The sequence below is a fragment of the Eurosta solidaginis genome, chromosome 5, assembly GCF_040869045.1.
Source record: "Eurosta solidaginis isolate ZX-2024a chromosome 5, ASM4086904v1, whole genome shotgun sequence".
Lineage (NCBI taxonomy): Eukaryota > Metazoa > Arthropoda > Insecta > Diptera > Tephritidae > Eurosta > Eurosta solidaginis.
In genome coordinates this window covers 100,294,897-100,308,074 of record NC_090323.1, presented here as the reverse complement: position 1 = coordinate 100,308,074, position 13,178 = coordinate 100,294,897, and positions in this window count along the sequence as shown.

Below are 13,178 nucleotides of genomic sequence, written 5' to 3'. Positions count from 1 at the left end.
GATTCGTTGCATATTAATTTTAAGATCAAGAATACTCAAAGGTCTCGTGGCAGCGTCTTGTTGGTCAATTGCGCACCGCAATATCCATTGATGGGAATTGACATTCATTATAAAGTAGCGAAGGCACGGTCCTGCGCAAACACATCGCCAACCTGTGTTGGCAAAAGATATGCTGAACTGTGTAGGAAGAAACATTTTTAAAATTTAATAAAATCAAAACTACAGTTCTGCTAAAAAGGGGTAAAGTATTGTATGTTAAAGTATAGCAAAGTTTCAGCGGCCTTGTCCTGGTGAAAATTGAGTTTGAATAGGTCTCATTCTTCATTCTCATACCTCGTAAGATATTAAAAATCCCCAACGCTATTTTTGCAATAACTTCAAAGAAACTCACATTCAAACCGGTGTCCTATCCCTACTTCTGTTTAACTTATATATATCAAAGACATCTCCACCACCAGAAGGAATCACTATTGTTTCCTACACCATATGGTCGCCAAGCCTAAAGATTACCCACTGGAAGAAGCTACAGGCCTACCAAAATACTGCCCTCAGAACCGCCACGGGTTGTCTCCTTATGTCCCAAGAACACCATCTACATATTGAGGCGAGAATACTCCCAATAAGCGAAAGAAATGAAATGCTAACGGAACAGTTTCTGTTGAATACCCAGGAACCTGGGCATCCCAACAGACATCTGATTGATGAGTTAACACCGCCCAGGGTCTTAAGGAGTCATCTCCGTAAGCACTATGAGGAAATACCTGAGAACTCAGCCGTATGAAGCAAGAAAACACAAGAAGGTCCTTGGTGAACTCCATAAACAGGCGTCGGACCTCTATGTCAGGAATTGCCCAGTGAATTCAGTACTCAAAGAACAATACCCTAAACTTGCAGAACAGGAACACACGCTCCCTAGGGAAACGCGAGTCACTCTAGCCCAACTTCGATCTGGATACTGTAACAGGTTAAACTCTTACCTATCCAGAATCAACCCCAACATACAAAATGTCCCTGCTTGCAATGTGTCCCCACATGACACCAACCATCTCTTCAATTGTAATTTGGAACCAACTCCTCTAACACCACTCTCTTTATGGTCCACCCCTGTTGAAACAGCAAGTTTCCTCGGACTCCCGTTAGAGGACATTGATGACAATTTGTGATTGGTCAGACCTATTAGATGGGGCCAAGCACTGCTACAACAACAACATCAGAAGGCACTCGAAGACGATGCCTCAAAACTAACAACCAAAAGCAATAATTATCATTTCACTGACACAAATTTTATAGTTTTTTCTTCCGTAGTTGGGCACAATCTTTTCATAATAGTACTTAACACTTTAAGATTAGACATTTTTTTCAAGTTGTATTTTGACTTACCAGCAACAACCGAATCATCTTTAGTTGTACGCCGCACAATCGTTATAGCATCATGTAACGAAGCTCAATTTCTTCCAAAAATTGTTCGGCACTGCCACGTAAAATCAATGTACATGTTCTAGCATTAACACAACCTTTAAATAAATATAAACTATAAAAATAAAATTAATGTCAAACCCACTATCAAACCTTGGAAAATTTTGAAACGTTCACCACCAACTTGACATTCTTCAAAGTAGTGACAATGAGCTGTAGTCATAACAGCACCACCACAAGCTTTCATTGTACGTTTCCAATCTTCTTCTGGTACACGAACAGCACAGAACATATCATGATCTGCAAAATACTGTGTAGCACCAATTGGTAGTTTAGATAACACAACATTGGCGCCTTACTTAGCTAGTTTATTCTACAGAATACGCCATTCAGCATCACTAATTTTCTGATACTCTTGGACATTATCAACACGTACTTCAGCAATATCACGCTCAGCCTTCAATTCCAATTCTATATTTAATAATGCGATTTTATATTTTTTGTATGACTTTGGGTCCATCAAAGGAAAGTACAGTGTCCACAACCATTTTAGAAAAGAAATCTTTTTGTTGATGAATAAGTTTGGAGGACATTGTGTGGCAGAGCATTTTCCAATGAAGCACTTTGTTGTTCCTGTCATTGGCGTTTCGACATGTACAGCCATGTCATATTTTATCATGCATAATTGTAATGCTTTACCTATAACTTTAATGATGATACGTGCATGCACGCCTTCCTCAACATATGACTTAACTTGTTTTAAGATTTCACATGCTTAAAGTACTAATGAAGTGGTGCCATCGCCGACATGATGAGAGAAACATTTTCATTCCACACATTCTAATATAACAAAAAACTTACCTCAGCATTTTGAGATTTGGCGATGTCGACTAGACTTTTACGGCTGGGTGCACAATATCCAGTAGTTTCATAATGGTTGCCCCATCATTTGAAATTGTGGCCCTACCACTGGAATCAACAATATGCTTGTCCATACTGCGTGAACCCAATGTAGTGCGTACAGCGTCCACAATTGAATGCGAGGCATTGTTGTTGGATATGAGTTGAGGTTTACCTTGAGAGCTATCGGCACCCAAACATTTTTTACACAAAAACTCATGTACCCAATACAAGTTCATATTTATCGACACGTCGTCCGGTGTGGCCCAAATGTTGGAAATATTCAGTTGGCACTGTTGAGAAAAAATATGGATCAATGAACACAAGTAAAAGTGAACGATTTTTTTTTTACAATCTGTTGTTACTTTACACATTAGACATTGGAAACGACGACCAGCATCTACAAATTGCATTTTAGCCTTGCAAACGATTACATCTAATTGGACCCAATTCACCTAAATTTACAATGGGTGGCTCATATTCATCTTCAACCGTGCGTGCCATTGGTGAGATGGTAAGTGTAGAGGACAAAGCTGTCGTTTTTAATAAATCAGCTGTTGCAAGTATGCAATACAAAAAGGCCTGCAAACGAGAAAGATCAATCTAATAGCCAAACAAAAAAATTTATTTCGAATATCAATACCTAACGTAACGTGGCGAGGAGTTACCCTGATCTTGTACCACATATTTTGTGGTCACCAATGGTGGCAATAAACCTTTTTGATTAGTAATAAAAGCACCACCAGCGCTGAATTTCAATGATAACGCTTATCGGATTTGGCATCTGATAGGGATCTAAACGGCGCACAGTGGCGCCTCTGCCGTTAAAGCAGGGCAAAAATCAAAAAAACCATGAAAGCTTTCGCTAAATGTAATACATGTTTGTAATAGAGAATTTTCCAGGAATAAAGAATATGCAACTGTTTTTTCACAGAAAATTATAGTTTACCAGGTAGAGCCGCTCGAAGTTTACCAATTTGCAACATTGGGAAAAATTTGAAAATTTTCTTCTTTTTCGATTTTGTGAGTAAATAGGGCGGCCCGTTGTCGTTTTCTTGTATAACAATTAAAGATAATTTAATTTAGGATTGAATTTAAAAAAAAATTGTTTTTTTTTTTTTTTTGTTAAAAGTTGGCGGATATACAACACCCTATACCAAATTTAGATGCATCTGTCTCGAGCGTTATTTCTTTTTTGTCATCAAATGATTGGAGCGTCGGTGAGGTGACTGCCACTCATACACGACGTTGGACTTTAACAACTCTCGTAACGGTTGGGAGATACTAGACAAATTAGGTATGTATTCGCGAATATAATTTATCATGCCAAGTAATTTTTGCAAGTCTTTCTTAGTATTTGGTTTTCTAATTTTCATTATCACTTTCACTCTATCAGGATCGCAGCGTATGCCAGCTGGTGAAATAATTTTACCCAAATATTTAACTTCTGTTACTTTGTATTGAATTTTGTTGACATTACTAACTTCAGAGTGCGATCATGCTCTTCAACACTTCTAGCCGCAATCAATATATTGTCAATGAAAACTATTATGTTTGGAATATCTTCGAAGTTTCTCTCATTATATTTTTGAAAAACTTCTGGACCTATTTTGATACCATATGGCAAGCACTTGAAACGATAACACCCTAACGGTGTATTAAAAGCACAGAGCTAAATAACTTTTTCGCTAAGTCCTATTTGCCAAAACCCCTCTTTCAGGTCCAACACAGTGAATATCTTACTATTAGCAATACGTACCGATATAGATTCAAATGATGTAATCGTATGATTTTCCGACAAAATATCTGCATTTAAATCTTGAGGATCAATACACAAGCGAAGTTTGCCTGATTTCTTCTCTACAACTACAAGATTACTGGCTCGTTCAATAGTACCATCCACCTGTTCAATTATCTTATTTTCAACCATTTTCTGTAACTCGGTTTTTAATCTTGCTACTAATGATTGCGGGATTCTCCTTGCTGGCTTTACCACCGGGACCGAATTTTTCTTAACCTGAATATCCAAATTTGTTACAAAGCATCCCGTCCCTTCAAAAACATCACTATATTTTCGTATAAATTCATCCTTTGTTACTTCTCGAATAGCGTTAACGCGTTTAATAAGGTTTAGTTGCTCACATGCTGCAAGTTCTAACAAAGGTTCGTATGGTGTATCAACAACCGTGAATTCTAAAATCTTTATCTCATTTCGGCACATAACTACACATTGAATTACACCTTTGTAGTCCAACTCAGTTCCACTGTAACTCCGTGGTGGCAAACCGCCATCGTATAGCAACGTATCTTTCATGTATTTTTTAAAATACTTGTAAGGCAAAATATTGACGTCAGCACCGGTGTCTAACTTAAAATTTATAAGGCAGTCATTGACTCTAATTTCTCATACCATCTTTTCCGACCCGCAATTACGTCTTCAATATTGTGAAAACAATATCATCGCCACTTCCTCTTTTTTCATCACTTTCGTTTATTTCGTAAACTCGTGAACTATAAGAAGCAACACTAAAATGATTTAAACGACCGCAGTTGTTGCATTTTTTGCCGAATGCTGGGCATTTGTCAAACTCATGAACACCTTTACAAAATTTACAATTAGAGCTTTGTCTTGAATTATCCTTAATTCGTACATTTTCTCTGTTCATACTTTTTGTGTTTTCCATATAATTGCGTGTACTGCTATTTTGCGAAATTTGTTTGTGTTTGCGTATTGCATTTACTGTTGATTGTTTGATCTGTTGTTGCATTTCGTCTGCATATTTGTCCACAAGCTCAGCAGCACGCGCGATTTCGATGGTTTTATGCAAAGTCAAATTTTCTGCTTCCAAAAGCTTTTTCTGCAGCTTTTGGCTATTTGTACCAATAACAATGTTGTCTCGAATCATTCTATCCCTGTCACTATATCCACAATTTTTTACCCTTTTACGCAAATCAAGCAAATAAGATTCAAATGGCTCCCCCTCTTCCTGTTTTCTGGAATTGAATCTAAAAGCTTCGTATACCTCATTCTTTTTGGGTGTGCAATAATTTTCAACAGCTGCAAAAACTGCGTCAAAATTTTTCTTCTGCGCCTCAGAGAGTCCAAAAGTGTTAAATATTTCAATTGCCTCTGGGCAGCAGGCGTTGAGGAATATTCCAACTTTCTGCTGTTCTTTTCAATCAATGGCTATGGCATATATGTCGAAATTTTGCTTGAAAACTCTCCATTGCTCGGAAACATTTCCTTCAAATTTTAGCGGATCAGGACGTCTCATGTCCAGATTGCTATAGGCGTTGTTATTATTTGCCATTACAAAGTCCTCACTTTCGCTGTCCGTGTTTAGTTCGCTTTCTTCTTGCTGCAATTCAGTCCCACTACGGGTTTTCATTCCTTATACGGCTGCGCCATGTGTGAGAGCAGTAAAAGACTGTTTATTTAATATAGATTCAAGTGACAGCAATGTCGTATTCATGTACATAAGTATACTTATTTTATAATGTAAGTAGCTGTAACATATGTGAAGGGGGATGCCATACTTGTACGATATATAATATATAACAACTAAGATACAACTTTTTATCATAAGTGGGCAGTGCCCCGCTATCTTATCAAAATCATTAGTTTATCTTATTTAATGCTTAAATACGTCATTATAAGACAAATCTCATTTTATTTTTTTTATTTTTTACTAAAAACATTTTGTTTTTGCATTTTTCTAAAAACTTTCTTTCGACTTTGACGAATTTTTTTGAAGCGCCCTGTATCTGTGACATTCGTTCATGCTTTCATTTGCATTTTAATTTTTTTAAATATCAAATATGGTTCAAAAGTTATGACTTTTGCAAAGAAAAAACTCAAAAGGTGCCACTGTGTGGCGTTGGGCTTGATCATACTGTTGCGCCTGTTAATATATACCAGTACTAGGTGCAGGTAGTTGCTAAAGAAAATAATACAAAGATAATCGTCAGCAATATTTGAAATATATTAGTTGTATTAGCATACATTATAACCAGGGCGTGCGGGTACTGGGGGTTGACCCGGCATGGGTGGCTGACTGGGCATTGGCGCCTGTCCAGATTGTGTTGGTGGCATCATTTGACCCATGTAACTACCTGGTGCACCTGGATGTTGTAGAGGATAACCTGGCTGTTGAGGTTATGAAGGACAACCAGGTGGAACAGGTTGTGGTGGATAGCCCGACTGTTTTGGCATTGGCAGATAGGTTGTTGCTGCTCCTGTCGTGGCATTGCACAACCCGGTTGCTCTTGTGGTATATACCTTGGCATAACTGGATGTGGTGTCATTGCCCCACCTCGTCCAGTAGATGCGGGCGGCATACCTGGAGGACCATCCCAGCAAAAACCTAGTGACCGAAAATTGCGACCAACTACAACAGCTTGGATAAGCTATATATTTTGCGCTGGCAACCCCTTGAATCAATTTGGTATTTTAATCGCCTCTTTCGACAGGCATACCTGCCGCGGGTATATTCTTAGCCCCTAACCCACTCGGGGTGTACTTCGCGTATCTCGGCCGGCGGTGGAGAGTCAGAAAGAAATCCTCCAAATAACCAAATAGGCGGAAGAACAGTACTTATTTGGGTAATAGTCTAGGTGAGGGGTCGACTGCTAATACGCGTCCAAAAATATTGAGAGAGGAGTCCAACGACGCGTCTTGGTATCAGTATTACTAATCCGAAGGCGGAAAAGAAAAATTTTAACCCGCTCAAAAGATATTAACGAAAAACCGATTACCCGCGTGTACCTCCGTAACGGGGTTGGAATCCATAGTATTTTTGCGCAAAACACCTTTTGCGTTGGCGGGCTTCGGCCGCGCTTATAAAAAATTACCCTGGGTGGGTCCAACACCGGTTTGGAAACCAAAACTATATCCGCGCAAAACACTTATGCTCATAATTTTTTTTGTGGGTACTACAACCACATTAAAATCGCCAAATTTAACTGCAAATATCTCCGGACAGAGATAAAATTTTTCTTTTCCGCCTTCGGATTATGGTTGTCGCGGTCAATACGCGTCTTTTCACACCTCTCTCGATATTTTTTTATGCGTATTAGCAGTCGACCCCTCAAATAGACTTTTACCGTTGACGTTGATGGTCCTTTTTACAAGCTCGACCATGCCGGGAACGATTTAATATGACCACATTGAACCTTCAATGCCATACTGCCCCCGCCCCTAGTTTCTTGAAACTTGGAGTCGCCAAAGCCTCGGCTGCCAAATAAACATTTACATCATAAATAGTTTCGATAAAATTGGCAAAGTTTATTTTACCATGGATACCTAACGAAAGTTGCTTTTTTTAGTAAAATGGAGTAAGTTCTTCTTAATAGGCACAAAACTAAGAAGCTACTTGTATTTTAAATTAATATGTCACTTTAGCCATTATAAGCTAATGGAAAATGTATGAGGTTACAACAACATTGAAAAATGTAAATGTTACGTTTTGGTGCGACGAGTTTGTAAATGTGTTGTTTTGATATGAATCTCCATACAATGAGGAAGATTGTTGCAAATACTAGTCAGAAATAATCTTATATGATGGTTTTAAGTCAACGTAATGAAGACTTCGTTGCGTTCTTAAATTCGCTATTCGAAATTTTGATAGAAATCAAGAAGTGGAAGGGAGCTGCATTAAAAGATAATTTTTTTGCTTTTGGTGTGGACCTCCACAATTGCGCAGGAGCAAGCTTACGCCACACAACCCATTGAATCATTTAGGTATTTTAGTCGCCTCAGATCCTGGGTCCAAAGCTCGTCTTTTGACACCTCTCCTGATATTTTTGAACGAGTTTTAGCAGTTGTGAGCTAAAGTAAACAATTACCATATATACATACGTGCATACGTACTAATAACAATAATCCCTTCATATATTAAGTATATTTCATACTATTGTACTCGTAATTAAATTATTCAACGATGGTATACTTCCAAATTCTTGTTGCCTGCTTCACCAGAGCAATTCGAAGTCGACGTCGCTGCCAATGCCGAAGACCTACTCCCCAGCAAAAATCTAGTGACCAAAAATGGCGACCAACAACAAAAAATCCCACATTGTTCCACAATGGTTAGTATGAGAAAATGAGATGGCCTAACTGCAATGTCCGATCCACATATGCTTGCCTTTTCTTATATCCTATGTATCCTGAAATATGTCAAAAAAATTTTCTGTGAGTCCGCCATTTGTTTTCAGCTTTCCGTACTAGCGGTGGAAAATTTTGGTAGTTTTTTAAGTAAATAAAAAAGAATACAATAGAAAAATAATACAAATTCAATTGCGTGGCTAGTGTGTTGTTGCACATCGAAAATTGAATGGATTAGAGAAAAAGAAAAAATTATAAATATTAAATGCTATTAAACAATTTAGTGAGCTGCAAATAGCGACGCAACAAACGCCATTTATGGCGTCCACCAGCAAATAATCAGCGGAAATATTGGATAAATTATAATTGTGATATTTTTGTGCAAAAAATAATAGAAAATATCAGTGCCGACTGAAAATTGTCTACATTTAATTAAAGTAAAATTAAGAAAAAGAAGAAATTCACAATTGGTATTGGCAGCGACGTCGACTTCGAATTGCTCTGGTGAAGCAGGCAACAGGAATTTGGAAGTAAACCATCGTTGACTAATTTAATTACAAGTGAGTACAATAGTATGAAATATACATAATATATGAAGGGATTATTGTTATTAGTACGTACGCACGCATGTTTGTATATATGGTAATTGTTTACTTTAGCGCACAACTGCTAAAACTCGCCCAAAAATATCAGGAGAGGTGTCAAAAGACGAGCTTTGCACCCAGGATCACGAATCCGAAGGCGGAAATTCAAATTTTATTTCGTTTCGGAGATATTTGCAAACAAAATTGAAAATTTTCATGTGGTTGTTGTTGTTTTGATGAGTTTGTTGTACCCACAAGAAAAACTGGGTAAAAGTGTTTTGCGCGGATATAGTTTTGGTCTCCAAACCGGTGTTGGACCCACACAGGGTAATTTTTTATAAGCGTGGTCGAAGGCCGCCAATGCAGAAAAGTGTTCTGCGCAAAAATAGTATGGATGCCACCCCCGGTTTCGGAGCGCTCCGGGGCCAGTTTTCGGTTTTTTGGAAATAACTTTTGACAGAAATTTCCGCTCTCGGATTCGTGGTCCTGGGATCAAAACGCGTCTTTTAACACCTCTCCCGATATTTTTTGTCGGGTTTTAGCAGTTGTGAGCTAAAGTAAACAATTACCCAGATATTGACTTTAAGTCGAGAAAAGTGAAAGATTTTTACCGCTCGCGTAATCGCATTTTGCATCCTTAGTTGCTACGAACTCGAAAAGCGCGCATAATATTGTAGACAAAGGATTACGTAAAAATTTGTTAATTTTAAAATTTGCTAATGAATTTTCTAATACCATACAAACATTAGCTGAAGTGGGCAATATAGATAAATGGTTAACGGAATATAGTGTGGATGAAAGTCCTCAGCAATTGCTTGAAATTCATAAATTTTTCTATGCAGACTTTAAACGTATTGCAATAATTTTAGATTTTCTAAAAAGATTTGCAGAAACCTACAAGTCAATAACGTTGGATACTGTTTTAAATGCGCGAAGCGTTCTAAAGTTACTCTACGATCATTATGTTAATGCAAGGTATTTTTCTTGATACACAGTGCAATTGCACGTTAGAGTTAAGTGTGAGCAGGCCTGGGTAGGGTAAAGCCACTAGTATCCGTACACTTAGAGGGCTTAGAATATACCCGCGGCATGTATGCCCGTCTGAGGCGACTAAAATACCTAAATGATTCAATGGGTTGTGTAGCGTAAGCTTGCTCCTGCGCAATTGTGGAGGTCCACACCAAAAAAATTTTTCTTTTAATGCAGCTCCCTTCCACTTGTTGATTTCTATCGAAATTTCGAATAGCGAATTTAAGAACGCAACGAAGTCTTCATTACGTTGACTTAAAACCATCATATAAGATTATTTCTTACTAGTATTTGCAATAATCTTCCTCATTGTATGGAGATTCATATCAAAACAATACATTTACAAACTCGTCGCACCAAAACGTAACATTAACATTTTCAATGTTGTTGTTGTTGTTGTAACCCACATTTTCCATTAGCTTATAATGGCTAAAGTGACATATTAATTTAAAATACAAGTAGCTCGTTAATTTTGTGCTTATTAAGAAGAATTTACTCCATTTTACTAAAAAAAAACAACTTTCGTTAGGTATCCATGGTAAAATAAACTTTGCCAATTTTATCGAAACTATTTATGATGTAAATGTTTATTTGGCAGCCGAGGCTTTGGTGACTCCAAGTTTCAAAGAACTAGGGGCGGGGGCAGTATGGCATTGAAGGTTCAATGTGGTCATATTAAATCGTTCCCGGCATGGTCGAGCTTGTAAAAAGGACCATCAACGTCAACGGTAAAAGTCTATTTGAGGGGTCGACTGCTAATACGCGTCAAAAAATATCGAGAGAGGTGTGAAAAGACGCGTATTGACCGCGACAACCATAGTCCGAAGGCGGAAAAGAAAAATGTTATCTCCGTCCGGAGATATTTGCAGTTGAAGTTGGCGATTTTAATGTGGGTGTCGTACCCACAAAAAAAAAATTGTGAGCATAAGTGTTTTGCGCGGATATAGTTTTGGTCTCCAAACCGGTGTTGGACCTGGGTAATTTTTTATAAACGCGGACGGATGCCGCCAACTCAGAAAGATGTTTTGCGCAAAAATACTATGGATTCCACCCCCCGTTACAGAGGTACCCGCGGGTCATTTTTCTGTTTTTCGTTAATATCTTTTGAACGAGTTAAAATTTTTATTTTTCGCCTTCGGATTATTAATACTGATATCAAGACGCGACGTTTGACAACTCTCTTGATATTTTTGGACGCGTATTAGCATTCGACCTCTCAACTAGACTATTACCCAAATAAATACTGTACTTCCGCCTACTTGTTTATTTGGAGGATTTGGTTCTGACTCTCCACCGCCGCACAGTGTTTCGTGTAGAACAAGCTAGCTGGACAAAAATAAAATTCTTATTCCAAGAAAAGTGTAATGAGAAATGAATGAAAACAAACAAAATAACGGGATTTTTGCTTTTTTTTATATTTTTGCTCATATATATTGAGTAATTGAAGTAAGAAGGCAGGAGTGGCCGTAAAATGCATTGACTAATTCGCAAAATTCTTGTTGAATATTAAGCTTCATATCTCTTTTAAGCGAACACTTTTATATAATTTTTTTGACTTATTCTAAGCTCGAAGGTAAGCAAAATTTTATAATAGTAATTCTTTCACAAGTAGAGTATTTTCAATATATTTAACATTCCGTTATTAAGAAGAAAAGGTATTTTTTCTCCGCGGACATCCGGGCTAAATTTTACATATGTTATAGTCGCAAGTATTCTCTAGTAGTCGAAAGAAAATACCATTGCGAATTCTTTGCACATCTATTTTTAATTTATTTTTTTTAAGATTTAGTTATCTCTACATATAAAATGAGATGTATGTACGTACCAGCTCCGAAGAGATATTTGAACCTTTAAAGCTTATCTGCAAACGGCAAAACCAATTCCCAGGTACAGGGAACAAACGCGTAGCCATAAAACACACAAAAATAAACGCGCAAGGTCAACAAGAGCACACTAAAAGCAAAAAGGCGAAGATCACTGACTTCAAACTGCCACACCCTACCGCACCAGTCACCAAGGCATACAAACAGGTACATACAAAGCAACCCTAATGCAGGTATAACCACACAGGAACGCTACGCAAAACAACCCCATTTGGTAGCATCTACGCCAATACCTGAATGTAATATAAATACTGCACAACTGATAACAAATCAGAACGATCAACGACACTGCAGCACAACAATCATCAACTATTCACCCTGTCGGAAAATCAACAACACAAAGCAGTTTAGTTATAACCGTACCAAGAACGGAGTTTTTTGAGATTTGGGTTCACCATTCGAAGGAAACCAAATATAAAGAATTATTGAGTTCTGTTGTACTTAAGTACGATTTAAGCGAAGCAGCCGCGTATTCGATAAAAAGTTTAAGCTTACAAATATCGGCATATTCGTCGAAGCTGAATCAAAATTGGAACACATAAGGAGCGATTTTTGAATAAAAACTCGGAGTGGCTATCGGGTCAAGACTTCACATTTACAAAAACGGTGGATTCAAAGTTGCCATCAGACCAACCAACCACTTCTTCAGGTAACCAAACGGCGTCGAGTGGATGACCTCTTGCAATCTAGAAGTCCTGGTGAGTTACTTTATGCGGCAGAAGTATCAACGCGTATGTCCGGCAACAGAAATGTTGCTAACATTATAAAAAAATCACAGGAAACCACTCAAATATCCGGCAAGAAGATGACATGTGAGCAAGATGCAAGATGCTTGAGCAATGTAGAAGCTTTAGCAGACTACGTAGATAGCAAGTCGACGACTCATGGGTACAAAACGACTTGGGAGCATCAAGGCAGGCCTTAAGGTTTATCCATCATTTTATAGTCTAAGAAAAGCTAAGGCAGAATGCTATCCAAATGAAATTGATGTGGGTGAAACACGTGCGGAAATTGAAGTCCATTCCATATTAGATAAAACTTTTGAGCGTCTAGTTTATCAAATCAAGAAGTTTTTGTTAGTTTATTACCTACAAACTATACGTATACTTTAATCAGCAAGTGGGGTTGCGATGGAAGCTCTGGCCATAGAACATATAAGCAAAAGTTTACATTTTTATTATTATTATTATTGTAATTCACTTTTACATTCCTGACTGGTACTATAAAATAATTTTGTAAAAATTGTAGTGTCAGGATAAATAC